This window comes from Lissotriton helveticus, chromosome 1_1 (assembly GCF_964261635.1).
Source record: "Lissotriton helveticus chromosome 1_1, aLisHel1.1, whole genome shotgun sequence".
In the NCBI taxonomy this organism is placed as follows: Eukaryota; Metazoa; Chordata; class Amphibia; order Caudata; family Salamandridae; genus Lissotriton; species Lissotriton helveticus.
In genome coordinates this window covers 1020840463-1020856301 of record NC_136057.1, presented here as the reverse complement: position 1 = coordinate 1020856301, position 15839 = coordinate 1020840463, and positions in this window count along the sequence as shown.

The following is a 15839-nucleotide window of genomic DNA, read 5'->3' as shown; positions in this document are numbered from 1 at the left end:
GGTCTCAGGCTGCAAACAGCCCACGCACACAGCGTCACTGAGACACACTTGCTCTTCCGATGTACACGATCACGGGCCAATCCACACGAAAGTCCCAGGCTGCGCCCAAGCACATGCACACTGCGTTGCTGAGACTTACTTGGCTCCCCGGTACACACGTTCACAGGATGATCCTATCGAAGTACTAGAAGGCTGGACAGAGCACATATGCACAGTGTCTCTGAGTCTCGTTTTGAACTCCAGGTGCCCAAAATCACAGGGCACGACTTGCGAAGGTCTCGGGCTGGACAGATCACACGCACCTGCAGCATATCTGAGAGTCTGCTCTGGAAACTTTTGTGTTTCTGTGTTTCTAAACAGGGAGCCAGCTCACCTCGAGCCCTTGGGGATAGTTACTTCAGGATACAGCACACAACAAAGTCCTTCAAGCAGGGGGACACAGCACACAGCAAATTCCCTACAGCCTTTCCTTAGTTGAAACCGCAAACTACAGGCCAGCCCCAGATCACACAGCAATAGCAGTCCTATCCAACAGTCTCTTCAGTTGCTTCTTGCTTGGCAAAGGTTCCTCTTGATCCACGAAGTAGCTCCAGTCTTGTTCACAGTTGATCAAGCCATTCTCCAAAGTTCATGGGCTTCAGCTTGCATAGTTATGCCCCTCAATGGCTTTGAAGTCTTTATGTTACAAGGGGCACTCACCCTTGTTCAAACCAGTTCTGGGTGCCTCCCTACCAGTGACACCTTTTTCCTTTGATTAGTGGGGATTTGGATTCTCAATAACTCAGCAGGAGATGGGACAATTGTTTTATAGACCCAGCCCATGCCTCTTCACCTCTAGGCCTACTCTTCCCCATACACACTCCAGATGCAGGTCATCCTGTGCTGTCTCACCTCCTCCCCTGGGTCAAGACATTCCCCAGATCCTTTCGCTTTCAAATCCAGCCAGTCAATCCACAACCAGGCAGAGACACACAGAAATTTTAAAGCACAAAAACCCAGCCACTTTTGAAAGAGTGGATTCTAAACAAAAAATGCAAAAACCATCTTTATAAAAAGATGTGTTATTGCAGGGTGAGTTCAATCATACTAAACTTCACCTTTCCATCTTAAGCCTTTGGGAAGATAGGCTGGCAAACACATTACACAGCCTTTCCCTTCTATTCTGATGAGCAAGATGGCCTTTCAGCAGTGAAAACTAAACAGAGATTATTTCACTGCCAGGACATGGTACACACCTTGGTACATGTCCCATCTTTCACATCCACGGCCCCCTGTCCATGGGGTACTTCTAGACCTACTATAGGTGTTCCTAATGTGCTTGGAAAGGGTAGGGCAGAGTCTGGTAAGTGTGTGCACTTACCAGAGCAACATGGCAGTTTAGGAAACAGCGCACATAATGGACAGCCAATCTCCATTACACTTTTCACAAGGATCACTTGCACTCTGACACTGTTTAGCAGTGGCAAAGTGTCCAAAGCATCTAAGTTGGCAACACCATATTCATCACAGTAGCAAAAATAGAGGAGGTAGAGGCAACACGTCCGTTGTAATCACGCCAAGAAATGCCAGGCCTAACAGTGAACATATAACTTCTATTGCAATATCTCAAAGTCAATCATAGTTATCTTGGTCTTGGTTAATCAGTCTTTACTGATGACTCTCCTGATGTCCCGTATTCCTCACTGTTGCAAAGTCATCCTGTGTCCTGGGCACCTCCCCCCCAACGTTTTGCTGACTGATACTGGTGGTAGCTGATTTTGACTGACTCTGGGCTCTGCCTAACCAGGCCCAGGGCTAGTGCTATGTTGAAAGAGACACATTAGATTACAGTTAAGACACCTACGTACACTAGGGTACACAATGGTATGGTGGGGTGCCCCTGTGATTGGCATGACCTCCCCTATAGGCCCCTTGTATATAATAGGGCAGGGGGATTGAAACTGCCTGGAAGTCCCCAGTATCCTGGGGCATGGCAGTTTAGAGGCCACTGCTGAAGCCTGAGGTCAGTTTAAAAACAGCCTTTGATGCCAGGACTGTTTTTAAAAAGTAAATTGTGCCCAAACTCGACTTTGGTGTTTGGGGTACTTAACAATGGATAACGTACACTGTTTTGGCATATAAGGGACCTCCAGGGCATTCCCTAGGTATCCCAGGGGAGGGGGTCAGGTATTTATAAGGTACACACTTATACAATGACTTTTTATATGCCTGGGTAAAGTGAAATTTCCCATTTCACTCTCCACATTGTGGTAAAGTGCTGCTGAAATTCAATTTTGATGCCAGGACCACTGCAATATTTCTACAGATTCAGATCCTTTAAAGTCTCTCCTAGTTACACATGGGGTGGGGTTCCTGTAGATATAAGGCAAGTACTTATAACATATGTTTTTGTAAGTCCTGCTGCTGGAAAAATGGCCCAAGTCATTTTTCTCATTACAAATTCCCTCTTACATAGGGTAAAATGGTAGAAAGTTATGGATTAATAACTATTGATAGGAGAGGGATAGGAATGCCATTCAAAGACTTCCCAGAATGGTATTAATAAATACAACAATATCATTTTGTTGAATTTCTCCTAAAGTGTACATACAAGAAGTTATAAGACTTTCTTGTTTGTAGGTTCAAATTCAGCCTTCCAGTGGTCTGTCCTGATTGGTCAGAGTTAAGTGGATTAGCCAGGCTGCCTTGAAGAGGTGATAAAGAGCCTCTGTGGTTAACCAGCTCTGCTGGCAGGGCAGTGTGCTGTTCCATAGGAATGCTAGGCCAGGGGAAGGGATCATAAACTATGCTCTTCAAAAGAGAGAGCAGAGACCATTGTCAGTTACAGCTCTGAACTTCCCACCTTAGGCAGATGCTAGGATTAAAGAAGGTATGAGCAGATGCAGGGGGAGAGTCTAAGTAAATTAGCCATCCTAGGGGTGTGTTTAGCCAGCTTTTACCTTCTTGCTGGAAAATCAGCCATTATGGATTCGGAAGATTTGATGCACTCTGGGACAAAATACTCTACAGGATGTGGTCATAACTTTGAGGAGTTACCCTGCTCCCATCGGTCAGAAGGGACCTCCTGCATGACCCAGAGAACTTGGAATAAGTATCTGAGAGGGGCAGAGCCCTCCAGATCTGCTGCTTGAAACTGAAGAGAATCAGAAGGGTCTGTCTGCGCTGAAAATTTTGAAGTGCATTTCCAAAGGCCAGGACTCTGAGTTTGAGCATTTTTGCACCATTAGAAACTACAGCCCTGTGGATCAAACCTGCTTCAAAAGGATTAAATAGTGGACTACCTGCAAGCTACAGGTTAACAGAGCTCACCTGGACATCCCCACAAAGAATTCCCAGCCTGGAGTACCAGTGGATTTGTAAGGGTTTTGTTCAAGTGGATTGCGGAATTGAAGTTTCACACTTTCAAGGACCCTCTTGGAGTTTCCAGAACCTTGGATTGTGTGTTGCATACTTTGGTACCCGCAAGCAGAACTTCAGGAAGGAGTTCTAACTGGACTCCGCCTGCTGGAGAAAGTGGCACAACACAGTTTTGAGATTCTTCAGAACAATTTTTAAAGGTGTGTCCTTGTCAGAGAAAATGAAATGACAAAAAGGGACACTGTTGGTTTCTAAGCACTAGAAAGTGTGTAAAGAAGTGCAGAAGGCAAATATACAAAAATATATCTTTTATCAAGTGCTGAAGTTGCGACCCACTAGAGCCTAGAAGAAACTTCCAGCGTAATCAAAAGCAAACCGTTTTTTAACCAACCAACTCTAACACATTCCATTCTATGAATACATCACTATGTTCTAAATATTACATAGACAAATTCTGGATGACATAAGAACAATCTAAAATTCTTATGTTAGAGATAAAGAAAAGACCTATTACCACGTGTATCCTTTTTAACAAAACAAAATAAAATAGAATCTAAAACAAAAAGCTAAAAATAAAACTAAGCATTTAAAACGTAATCATCAAATTTCTTATGAACTTTTGAAACTCTTTTATTTGATCTTGAATGTTCTTGAATAGAAGAATCAATAAGCTCTTGTTCATTGGAAACAGAAACATTAGATTAGTCTTGACAAACCTCGTGTGTTACCAAATCATCAGTGTTACATTCTTTTTCCTGAATATAGTCATTATGATCATCCCAAATATAACAACCATCCTCATCTTTAGCAAAAAATTGTTCTTGCCCTGGTTTGAGAACCACACACAGAACTCTTGCTCCGCCAACCCTTCTCATTAAGTAATACAGCAGATTCAGTAACTTTTTCCAACAATAGTGAATTTAGTTAAACCTTTGCGACTCAAAGTGGGTTTATTGATAAGTACCTAATCACCCACATCAATAACTTTACTTTTAGTTTTATGAGATAAATCATGATATGTTTTACCTGAATTGCGTGAGTCCATAATATTTTTTCAAGCTTTATCAATAACATTTTCCATATTTATATCCACAACACTTTTCTTAAATACAGGTGTCAACAACGTTTTTTCCTGTCTGACTCTCATTAATAAATATGGAGAAAAACCTGTAGAAGTATTTGGAGTTGTGTGATAACTCCACAGTTTATCCTTCAAAAATTCAAAAACATCTAAATTGCTTTCCAAAGCAGCCTGAATCCCCTCTTTGATAAATCTATTGGCCCTCTCAACTTGACCATTGGCCCTTGGACAATATAAAGGAGTAGTTTCTGAACGAACACCAAATTTACCCAAAAATAATTTCATCTTGTTTGAAACAAATTGCGCTCCATTATCGGATAAAATGACATTAGGTGCACCTTCAATTCTAAAAATGTTGTTGAGAAATTCAATGACAACATCAGTAACAGGATGTTCCACAAAAGTATAGTAAATCCATTTAGAAAAACTGTCAATGACCACAATAGAAAATCTCTTTTACCTACCTAAACACTCATAGGGTCCTGAAAAATCGATGGAAATTTTTTCCCAAGGTCTAGTAGGACCTTCGTGAAGAGATAAAGGTTGGGTGGAAACCTTCCAATGTTTGTCAGCTTTCACACAAGCAGAGCAATTGTCAATCATTCTCTCAATGCCAGCATCCATGCCAGGCCACCAATAATGAGTTTTCAAAAGTTATTTAGTACTTGAAATTCCTGGATGACCAGAGTGAGCCAATTTAATAAGTTTATTTCTATTATTTTCTGGTGGTACAAACAAATATTGATGTAAAAGAATGCCATCTTCAATACTAAGCTCATCAGCAAGTTGAGCAAAACTTTTCAAATGTTCTTCCAAATTTTTAATGGGTGGCCATCCTTTCACCAGAAACTGCTTAACTTTATTCAAAACCAAATCTTCATCCATTGCCTCAATCCATTCTTTTTCTGAAATTACTGATTTGAAAGAATCAATAGCATCAACCAAAGCTACAACACACTCATGTTGATAAATTAACTCAGTATCACCTTCATCCAAGGGGGGAAGTCTTGATAAACAATCAGCAGTGAAATTCTTACCCCCAGGAATATGTTGTATTTCAAAAATATATTCTTGCAACCTGGCAATTAACCTCACTAGTCTTGAAGATGCCTTACCACTCCTGACCCCATCCATCATAAAAACAAGTGGTTTGTGATCCGTAACCAGAACAAAAGGTCTCCCACACAAAAAACTTTTACGTTTTTCTACTGCCCAAACACAGGCTAAGGACTCTTTTTCAATGGTACTATAGTGCCTCTCAGCTCCACGAATACCTCTAGAAATAAATGAAATCACTCATTCTCTTACATCAATAATCTGAGTAAATACTGCACCAAGACCAACGGCACTCACATCCACCGTAACATATGTTTGACCTTGTGGATCAAAAGTCTTTAAACCAGGAGCTTAGGCAATAAGTTTTTTAACATTACAAAACGCTTCATCATGAACACTGGTCCAATTAAACTGAGATACTTTTTTTTAATAATTGTCCGAGAGGTTCTACCACTAAAGCATATCCTCTTACAAACCTTGAATAATACTCGCCTAAACCTAGAAAGGAACACAAAGAATCCTTATCTTTTTGTGTACTAACCTTCTCTAACGTATTAACCAAATCCTCTTTGGGAAAAATACCATCAGCTGTAATCCTGTGACCCAAATAGTTAATCTCCTTCACTAAAAATGTGCACTTCTCTTTGCTTACAGTCATGCCTTTAGAACCAAGAATACCAAGAACCCTGTTGAGAATAATGTTGTGTTGTTCACAATTTTCTGCAAAGATCAAAATATCATCTTAGAATGATTGAACACCCTTAATGCCTTGAAATAAATTCTCAATCAACTTTTGAAAAACACTGGCCACTGATGCCAGGCCAAATGGCATCCTCAAAAATCTATACAAACCAAAGGGTGTAGTGAAAGTGGTAAGATTTTAAGAAGATTCATCCAAAAGTACCTAATGGTAAGCTGATTTAAGATCAATTACCGAGAAGAATTTAGCACCATTAATAGCTGACAACCTATCTTGAATACGAGGTAAAGGATATGTGTCAACTACAATGTTTTATATTCAGAGACCTGATATCAACACATAATCTCAGATCTTGATTTTTTTTAAGTGCTATAACAATAGCGGAAACCCACTCCGAACTGTCTGTAGGCTCAATGATACCCTCTGAGGATAAGGTATCAAGATGATTCTTAAGTTTTTGACAAATGCCAAGTGGAACCATACGTACTTTATGTTGAATTGGTACAGCATTCTTTTTAAGTTTAATTTTGTGCATATAACCTTTGACCTGTCCAACCTCAAGGACGATCTGAACCAGGACATAGGTTGACACCCAATCTTCCCAAATCAAACCGTCCTACAATATTCCTGCCATCTATGGCAGCATACATTGTGGTAAAAATCTTTCTTCCCTCAAATTCTAAGGATTCTTCAAAATAACCTAACATAGAAATGTCAACATTTCCAAAAGCCTTAGGGTTCACGTCAGTTTTCTTAAGTTTAACATTCTTCCAGTTTTCATTAAAAAACACATCAGACAATATGGTAATTGGTGAACGCGAATCCGCCATTGCTTCAAAAGATACTTCGCCAACTAACACAGTACCTAACGGTGCCTTGAAAGGAACATTGATGTTTTTAACAGAATAATCAAAAACATCATCATAAATAATCAGTAGCATATTTTGTAAATCATGCTCAACAACATTTATGTTGTTAACATTCGAATTTGAAGAATTTGAAAATCTTTTAGGCGCATGACATACAGAAGAAAAATTACCAACTTTGCCACAATTGATACATTTCTTCTTCAAGGCAGGACAAACAGAACTGTTGGCTAAATGTGTTTTTGCACCACACCTATAGCAAGTCAATGTATTACCCTGTTTGATGCTTTGTTTGAAGGTCCCTTTATTAAAGAATTGTACCGCACAAACAGGTGAAGTGTTTTTCGCTTCCTCAGGAGAAATAACTTTTGAAGACATTATGGATCTTTCAATCCCTTTAGCCAAGTCTAAAACTTCACTGAAAGTTGGATTACGGCAAACGAAAAGTCTCTCTTGAACTTTCTTAGACTCACAGTTAAAAATAAATTGATCTCTTATTAAATAATCCACCGTTGCTCCATACTCACAATTGGCAGCTAAAACTCTCAAAGCTGCCACGTACTCTTCAGCTGTTTCATCAGGTAATTGCTTCCTTTTATGAAAAGCGTGTCTTTCAATTAACACATTTGGTTCATCTTGAAACTGTTTTTCCAATCTAGCTATAGCCTCTTTATACACATTCCAGCCTTCACCTCCACCACTAGGCGGTGCAATGGGAATTAGATTCTTAAACATTTCAATTGCCGCATTCCCCAAAATACTAAATAAAAAAGCTTTGAGCCTTTCTGGTGAAAATGTAGTACCATCTATAGCTATGATGTAATTTTCAAAGGATTCAAAACATTTTTTCCAAACTAATTTTGGCTTACCTGGAAGTTGTAAAAAAGTTGTAGGTTGATTGCATATTTGTGAATTAGCCATGTCAAATCCCTAAAAGGTAAACAAATAAAATACTTAAAAAAAAATTGCAATAAGTTAGATTAACTCTAAATTGAGTACAAAATCATCACAGATATGTGTTAATAAATTAAGTATGTAGAGTTCGAGTTCCAATTTTAATTAAATCAAAATGCATAAGTGAGCAGAACCAAGAAATATGCACTAAAACATTGAATGAATGAATCAAGTATGCTCTCACTGTAACCTCCTTCAAGTGTGCACATTAACTAAGTGTGCGCATCACTGAGAACACGCTGGAAAATTCTGAAATAATTAGGTGTGCTCATCACTGAGAACACGCTGTAAGAACGACAGTTACATAAAGTGTGCGCATCACTGAAAGTGCGCTCCGTCGATAAATATTTAAGCTGTAAGAACAACAGTTGTATAAAGTGTGCGCATGACTTAAAATGCGTTCCGTCAATTAATATTTAAGCTACTAGTCTCACCCGCTTCCTAAAAGTGGCGAAAACACTTAATAAAGTTCCTCCCGTACCGCGGTGAAAACAATGACCAGAGAAAATTAGCTTCGCAATAGTTAAGATGGCCGCCACTGACGTTGAAACGTGATGACGTGGTAGCTAGGATACCGTATAAACAAAATGGTTGAAGAAGCGTGGTGATGCTAAACACAGCGTGACAGCAAGTTGAAACGCAGCTTGTAGAAAACGCGTTGACATAGAAATACTAGTCACTCTGCACGCTTCCACAGTACACGCTGACGTAAGAATGCTCGTCACACAGCTCAACTTCAAAGTGCAATTATCCATGCGATGGAATGCACGCGCTGGAATCCTGGCACACGCAATCATTCAACGAAGTAATCGCGCGCTGAAATCCAAACATCCACGATATTGCGCAGGAATCCTGACATCCACGATCCTCACAAAAGGTAAATTAAATCACACTACCTTAAATGTAAAGTACACAAACTCAGTTTCCTTCGAAAGGAACGCCAAAAAATTAGAAATAAGTCTGGAACAAATAAAATTGAATCTGCGAAGTCCTCAGTCTTCTCACGAATAATAAAAATGAAAAATGGTCCAGTGGGTCAGCACTTAAGACGCCAATGTAAAGAAGTACAGAAGGCAAATATACAAATATATATAATTTATTAAGTGCTGAAGTTACGACCCACTGGAGCCAAGAAGAAAGCTTCCAGCGTAATCAAAAGCAAACCGTTTTTTAACCAACCAACTCTAACACAATCCATTCTACGAATACATCACTACGTTCTAAATATTACATACACAAATTCTGGATGACATAAGAAGAATCTAAAATTCTTATGTTAGAGATAAAGAAAATAGCTATTACCACAAAGTGACTAATCTTTACAAATTCATATCTCTGGTTCCCTACTGTGGATTATTTTCGTTTTGGTCTCATTTAAAAGATACCACTATAGCCTATTTTTATGAATTGGTGTTGGATTTTTATTTTGTGTTGTGTTTTAATAATTTACTGAAATGGTGTTTTTAAATGCTTTACATACCTTTCTTTGAAGTTTAGCCTGTCTGCTCGCAGCCAAGCTACCAAGGGTTGAGCATAGAAATAATTTCCTAAGACCTATGCTGAGTCCTACCATGTGTTAGTGGCCTTATTGCCAGTGGCAGACCTACATTTGCCCCTACCAATAACCCACTTTCCAACACTTGCAAACAATGATCGGAAGGCACGGGGGTGCTAAGCACACACCACTCATAAAATCATGTCTTGGAATGTAAATGAGCTAAATGATAGAATTAAACATAAGGCTGTTGTGTAATATGATAAAGAAGACACTTCCTATAAGCAAGAGACATGTCACTTGCGGACCAAGTGTTACTTTCTAGCTAGATATGGATTCAACTGAGTATCACACTGGATTCAGCTGAGGTTCTATGGGGTGAGCATAATGCTTCATAGGAGATATCCCATAACAATCACTAAGATCCACTGAGATATGCTGGTAAGATTCATACAAAGATCTGGTGTACTTGAGGGGCATCCCAGATCATTGATAAGTTGTGTATAGTCCCATCTCCTCATAGGCAAAACACCCTGGATGAATAAGGCATGCGGTCGCCATCTTGGGTGGAAATTGGGTCAGCACGCTAGTGTTTAGCGTCCTCTGACTTTTAAAGATCGGATTCTTCCGCTCCGGGTTCAGATCTGTTCCTGAGGCTCTGCCGGGAACACGCACGCATATTAGCTTAAAAAACGCTTGTACGCTGGATATATTTTGATGTTTTACATGACAGTGTGATTTACAACTACTGTTTGAAATTTTTATTCTGGGGGACAGTGTGTGCAAAAAGCTACTGCCTCATTCTCTTTTGTGCGCTGATGCTACAGCAAGTGTTGCTGCAGCCCTACCTGACTCTGCACTCTAGTTTAGACGCTGGTTGCAGCGCGTCCGCCATCTTGGGGGGAAATTGGGTTAGCATGCTAGTGTTTAGCGTCCTCTGACATATTCCGCTTTCCTATTTAACTAGAATGCCCCCGAGGACGTGCAGCGGACGAGTGCAGCGGGCGCGCCTTGCGCGTGCCGAAGGTGTGCCAAAGGTAAGCCCGTCTGCGTCCCGGAGGCGTTGGGGCTAGGCCCCATAAACGGTTCTCAAATAAGAACACTAGACATCACGCTTAGATATGATTCCAATTTTCTAAAAAGCCTAAGGGGAAACTTGGGTGATGAATGCTCCGTGCTCCCTACCAACCCCTCTGATGTCTCTAGCTGCGCAGGCTGCGGCAGGACATTTCAGAATATATCTGCTAGTAGAGACATCGTGTGCTCTGCAGATTCCTCTGATTTGGAGGCGATCAGGGGAAACCACCTAAAAAACTACTCCTGCATGCTACTTAATACACGGTCTTTGGGCAAACATGCTCTTGATCTTTTTAATTTACTAACTGAGTGTAAGCCGGCGTGTCTTTTTCTTACTGAGACCTGGCTTGGTGATTCTTCCAGCCCAGATATTTCTAATGCTCTTCCCCTAAACTATTACATGGTGAGGAAAGACCGAGTTATGGGGAGAGGAGGGGGAGTCGCAATTGTGGTGGATAGGCTTTATTCTTGCTCAGTTGTCAGGACGGAGGATATCTCTGGGGTGGAGTCACTTTGTTTTTGTCTGTCTTTTTCCCCTCATCACTCGTGTGCTGGTCTGCTGCTCTATAGACCACCCGGCCATTCTGGCTCCTTCTATGATGAATTGCATACAGCTATCTCCCCATTAATCATGAAATTTAAGCATTGTTTACTTTTGGGGGATTTTAACATCCACATGGATGATGCAGATGCAGTTGATACCATGAAACTTCAGGACGTTACCAGTACCTTCGGTTTGTCTCCTTACATTTGTTGCGCTACTCACAACAAAGGTCACACCCTGGATCAAATTTTTTCTTCAATTCCCATTATCTCTTTCCCTCCCTTACCCCTGATCTGGACCGATCACTACTTATTGAATTTTGACATCCTGGGCATTTCTAAAGCAGCCGGTGTTGACGTAGGTTTACAGTCTACGGCCTCTCGCCCTTATCATCGTGTCACGGCTGACATGCTGGAGCAATCTCTTGCTACGCATCCCTGCAAGTTCACTGGAGAGTTGGCCAATAATTTGGCTCTTTTTCAATCTTGGCTTACGCTGCGTCTTGACGAGATAGTACCCCTCTCTACCCAGTCCACAAAAAACCCGCGTGCCTCGGCCCCTTGGTTCACTCCTGCGCTCCATGAGACCAGAAGGCGCTGTAAAAAAGCTGAAAGAGCGTGGCGCAAAAGCTATGATGCTCCTTTAAAACAGACATACAAGGATCTTATTAAAGGATATCACAGGGCTATTGTCATAGAGAAAAAATCTTACCTCTCTAAAAGAATAGAATCTGCTGCCAATACTAGCAAAGAAATGTTTGTAATAGTCAAGGGATTCACCTCCCCTGCCTCTTTAATGTCGAAATTCTCTCCCACAGAGTTATGGATTAACCAACTGGCTAGTTTTTTTGCTAATAAGATCTTAAGTATTCAGGCCTCTTTTGTGCCTATCGATTCTACAAGAGCTTCTGGCTTAAATCTCCCCGTAAAGTCCGGTTCTCCATCAGATCCTTGCCCTGCTAAATTCTTGACCAAGATTGCACATATTATCAATCCCATCATCAACCCGCTCCTCAATGCCTCTCTCGAACGGGGCACTGTTCCCAGTGCATGGAAAATGGCGCACATCCTTCCATTATAAAAAAAAAACAATTTAGACCCCCTAGAACATTCTAACTACAGACCGATCTCGCTGCTCCCTGCTTTCGCCAAAATTGTGGAAAAACATGTCCACTCCACTCTCTCGAACTTTCTTGAAACCCTAGATATTCTCCATCATACTCAATCCGGTTTTCGCTCAAACTTGAGTACATTATTGGAAGTGACAGAGTCAATAAAGGAGGTTCTGGATGGGGGAGGAAGGGCGTTGTTGGTTCAACTCGATCTGTCGGCGGCCTTTGATACCGTCCCTCATGGACGTCTTCTTTCAAGACTCCGGGAGATTGGACTGAGAGGGACGGTATTCAACTGGTTTGAGTCTTTCTCGTCGGGTCACCGACAAGCGATTTGGGCACCCCCTTTCTCGGCTACCGTTCCTCTGTTGGAGGTGGGAGTTCCACAGGGTTCAGTGTTGAGCCCCACTCTCTTTAATATTTATCTATCCCCTCTGGCAGACTTGGTGGAGTCTCATGAAGCTCGGATTGTGTCCTACGCCGACAATATGCAGCTTCTTTTTACCTGCGATAAGAACACTGATTTCGCCGGTGATACCATCAGGAGCTGCCTCGAGGCTGTTTTTTCTTGGTTTCAATTGAACCACTTAAGATGCAACTCTGATAAGTCAGAGATTCTTTTTTTTAGCTGTTCCCCTGACGCCCACTGGAAATCGTGGTGGCCTACCAACATGTACCCTCCATCATCAGCCACTTCTTTGGCAAAAAATCTGGGTGTAAAAATTGATAATGACCTAACTCTTCAACCCCAGATTCTTGGCGTAGTCGACCAGTGTTTTGGCCTTTTACGAACCCTCAGGAAATTTGTTCCTTTTCTTTCCCATGGCCATAGGAGGATTACGGTTCAGGCGTTGATTGGCTCTAGGCTGGATTACGCCAATGTACTTTATTTGGGCCTCCCGGAATACCTTCTCACGCGCCTCCAATCTGTACAGAATTCGGCGGCAAGGGCCATTTTTGGCCTTTGCCGTAGGGCTCATACCTCGGCTCTTCTGAATTCACTTCATTGGCTGCCAGTAACGTATGGAAACAAATTTATTTCAAGACTCTTATTATGGCCTTTAAATCTCTGCACGGCATTGGTGCTGTTTACTTAAGGAAAAGAGTGTGTTTTTTTCTTCCCTCTAGATCTCTTCGTTCCGCCTCTCAAGCTTTGGCCATTGTCCCTGCAACTAAACGAGCGCGCATTGGAGGTCGTTCATACAGACTGTTGGCTCCTCAACTTTGGAACAAACTGCCCCTTTCTCTCAGGAAATTAGACAACCTGCTGTCCTTTAGGAAGGGGCTTTAGACCTGGCTGTTTGGACAATAATTTGCATGTGTTTTCTCTGTCATTCCTCTACAGATCTGTATAGCGCCGGGACACTCTGTCCGAGTAGCCGAGCGCTTTATAAGACCCCCATTAACATAACATAACATAACTCACTGAACACCCAGCTGACACTATAGTCATGTTATGTTAATGATTCTCATAAAGCATGACAGCTCACTTCCACAGGAGTATCCGAGTGCTCCAACTACTACCCCAGAGGGTGATAAATGGCAGAAACCATATTGCCATGTCTTTTTAAAACAAAATAATTCTAAAATTCTGACAGGAACGAATTTGGGTTGGCAGCTTATTCAAATGAAACTGAGCCAGGTGGGAGAAAGTAAGGCCCCTGTTCCGAGTTGGTCGAATACCACAGGAAGATGCCAGTGCAGTGTTAGCAGATTTAGGGCTCCTAACCAGATGGTAGAATCTTATTCTGGAATGAAGGTAGGTCGGCCTTCCCCATACAGAGCTATGTGAGCATGAGAAGGAAGTTTAAAAAGTCAGCGCTTTCTAAAAGGAAGCCAAAGTAGGAATCTTAAAGCCGGTTCTGAGGGGGAAGCCAGAAGGAAGACTGCATTTTAGGTGGGCAACCATATTCTGAATCACCTGCAATTTTGTCATGGACTGCCATCAAATTACACGATATGTGAACACATTGATGCATCCACTGACCTCCAGAAGTGCATTATTAAGTGAATGGTCTGTAGCTATGGGTCCTTTGATATTTGGAGGACATGGCATCATGCAGACAGAGATTCCACTCAGCCGCCCATCAGTTCTTGTCATGCATTGCTTAATTCTTCCTCTCGGGTGCTGATCTTCAGAGATTACAGGACATTCAAATTCTGCCTCGAGGTCATTTCTGCTCATTCCCCTTGGAGTTAAAGTAGAGCCATGCGCCATACAGGGTACATAGCCTTAGGCGTTTGTACACTGAATGGTTACTAGATGGTGACTTTTCTGACTTTGTCAGAGAGGAAACCAAGTCCTACTTTGAAGTTAATAGTGGATCAGTGTCACAACACTGCACGTTGTGGGAAGCATACAAAGCTGTGAATGGGAGAGTGAACTAGGTACTTTTTGAAAAACAAAGAGCCTGCGCTAGAGGCAGGTAGAGTAGCCTCAAAACAGCTCTGCTATGCTTACAGTGAAAGGGGCTCAGACAGGGGACCTATATAAACTGTGACCAGTTGAAGCAACTGCGAAAAAACATAAAACACTTGCCCATGAAACAACATACTCACTATATTGGGCATCACAGGGCAGGCATATAATATGGGTAACAAGGGCAGGAAACTCTTACACTGGTTTGTGAATCATGACAAGGTCCAGAATATGGTGAACAAGCTTAAAAACTCAGAGGGTAGTTCGGTGACAAATTATCCCACCCTTGCAGAAATCTTTGTGGACTTCTACAAGGCACTAAACACATGGCCATTGGAATTATGTGTCAGGGTACGACCAAATTAAGCAAAACAGTTGAGTAAATTATGCAGCAAGAAAAGGGAAATTATGCGGCGTAAAGAGCCACATTTTGTGATGGTATTGTTTTCTTATTTTGCAATTTTCGCACTTATTAACAATGTCTGGGTATTGGTTGCACCTCATTAGTACTAGTTTAACACCCAAATATGGTAATAAGCAAAATAAGGTAATCAGCCAACCTTTGCAAAGGGCCTTTCACAATGCTGCAACATATGTCTCTACGTTTTAGTAACTTAGGAAACGTTTGAGCTACAAACAAAACACTTTCTCTAAACTGCAGATTATGCAGCAGATAATGGATTATGGGGCGAATGAGGCAAATCTTCAATCAAACCAAAAATGCCAAGGAAGCACAATGCCTAATTCCAGTGGCCCTGACTATTTACACTAAAGTTGCTCCCTCACAGACGATAATAGAAATCCCCCTGTTGAAACAATGTTCTGTTCCTTTACTGTCTGCTATTGATCGGAAGGACCTGGAGGCACCACCAACCTGTCAAGAGCTGGGCAAAGGGCCTTGCTGCTTTGCAGAATAGTGAGTCTCCTGACCCAAACCAGCTGTCAGTGGAGTTTTTTTTTTAAGCAGGCCTCATTGTTTTTTACAACCTTTGCACGATATGTATAATGAGGCCCTGCAATCTGAAGGTTCCCATATGATCTCAAACGTGCTACTATCTTGGTTAGGAAATCTCCTGAATTTTGGCCTTATACCGGCCCATTTCTTTAATTAATCTTCAAGCCCAACTGCTGGTTAAGGTACTGGCATCACGGCTCTCTAGATTGATCAATACACTGGTG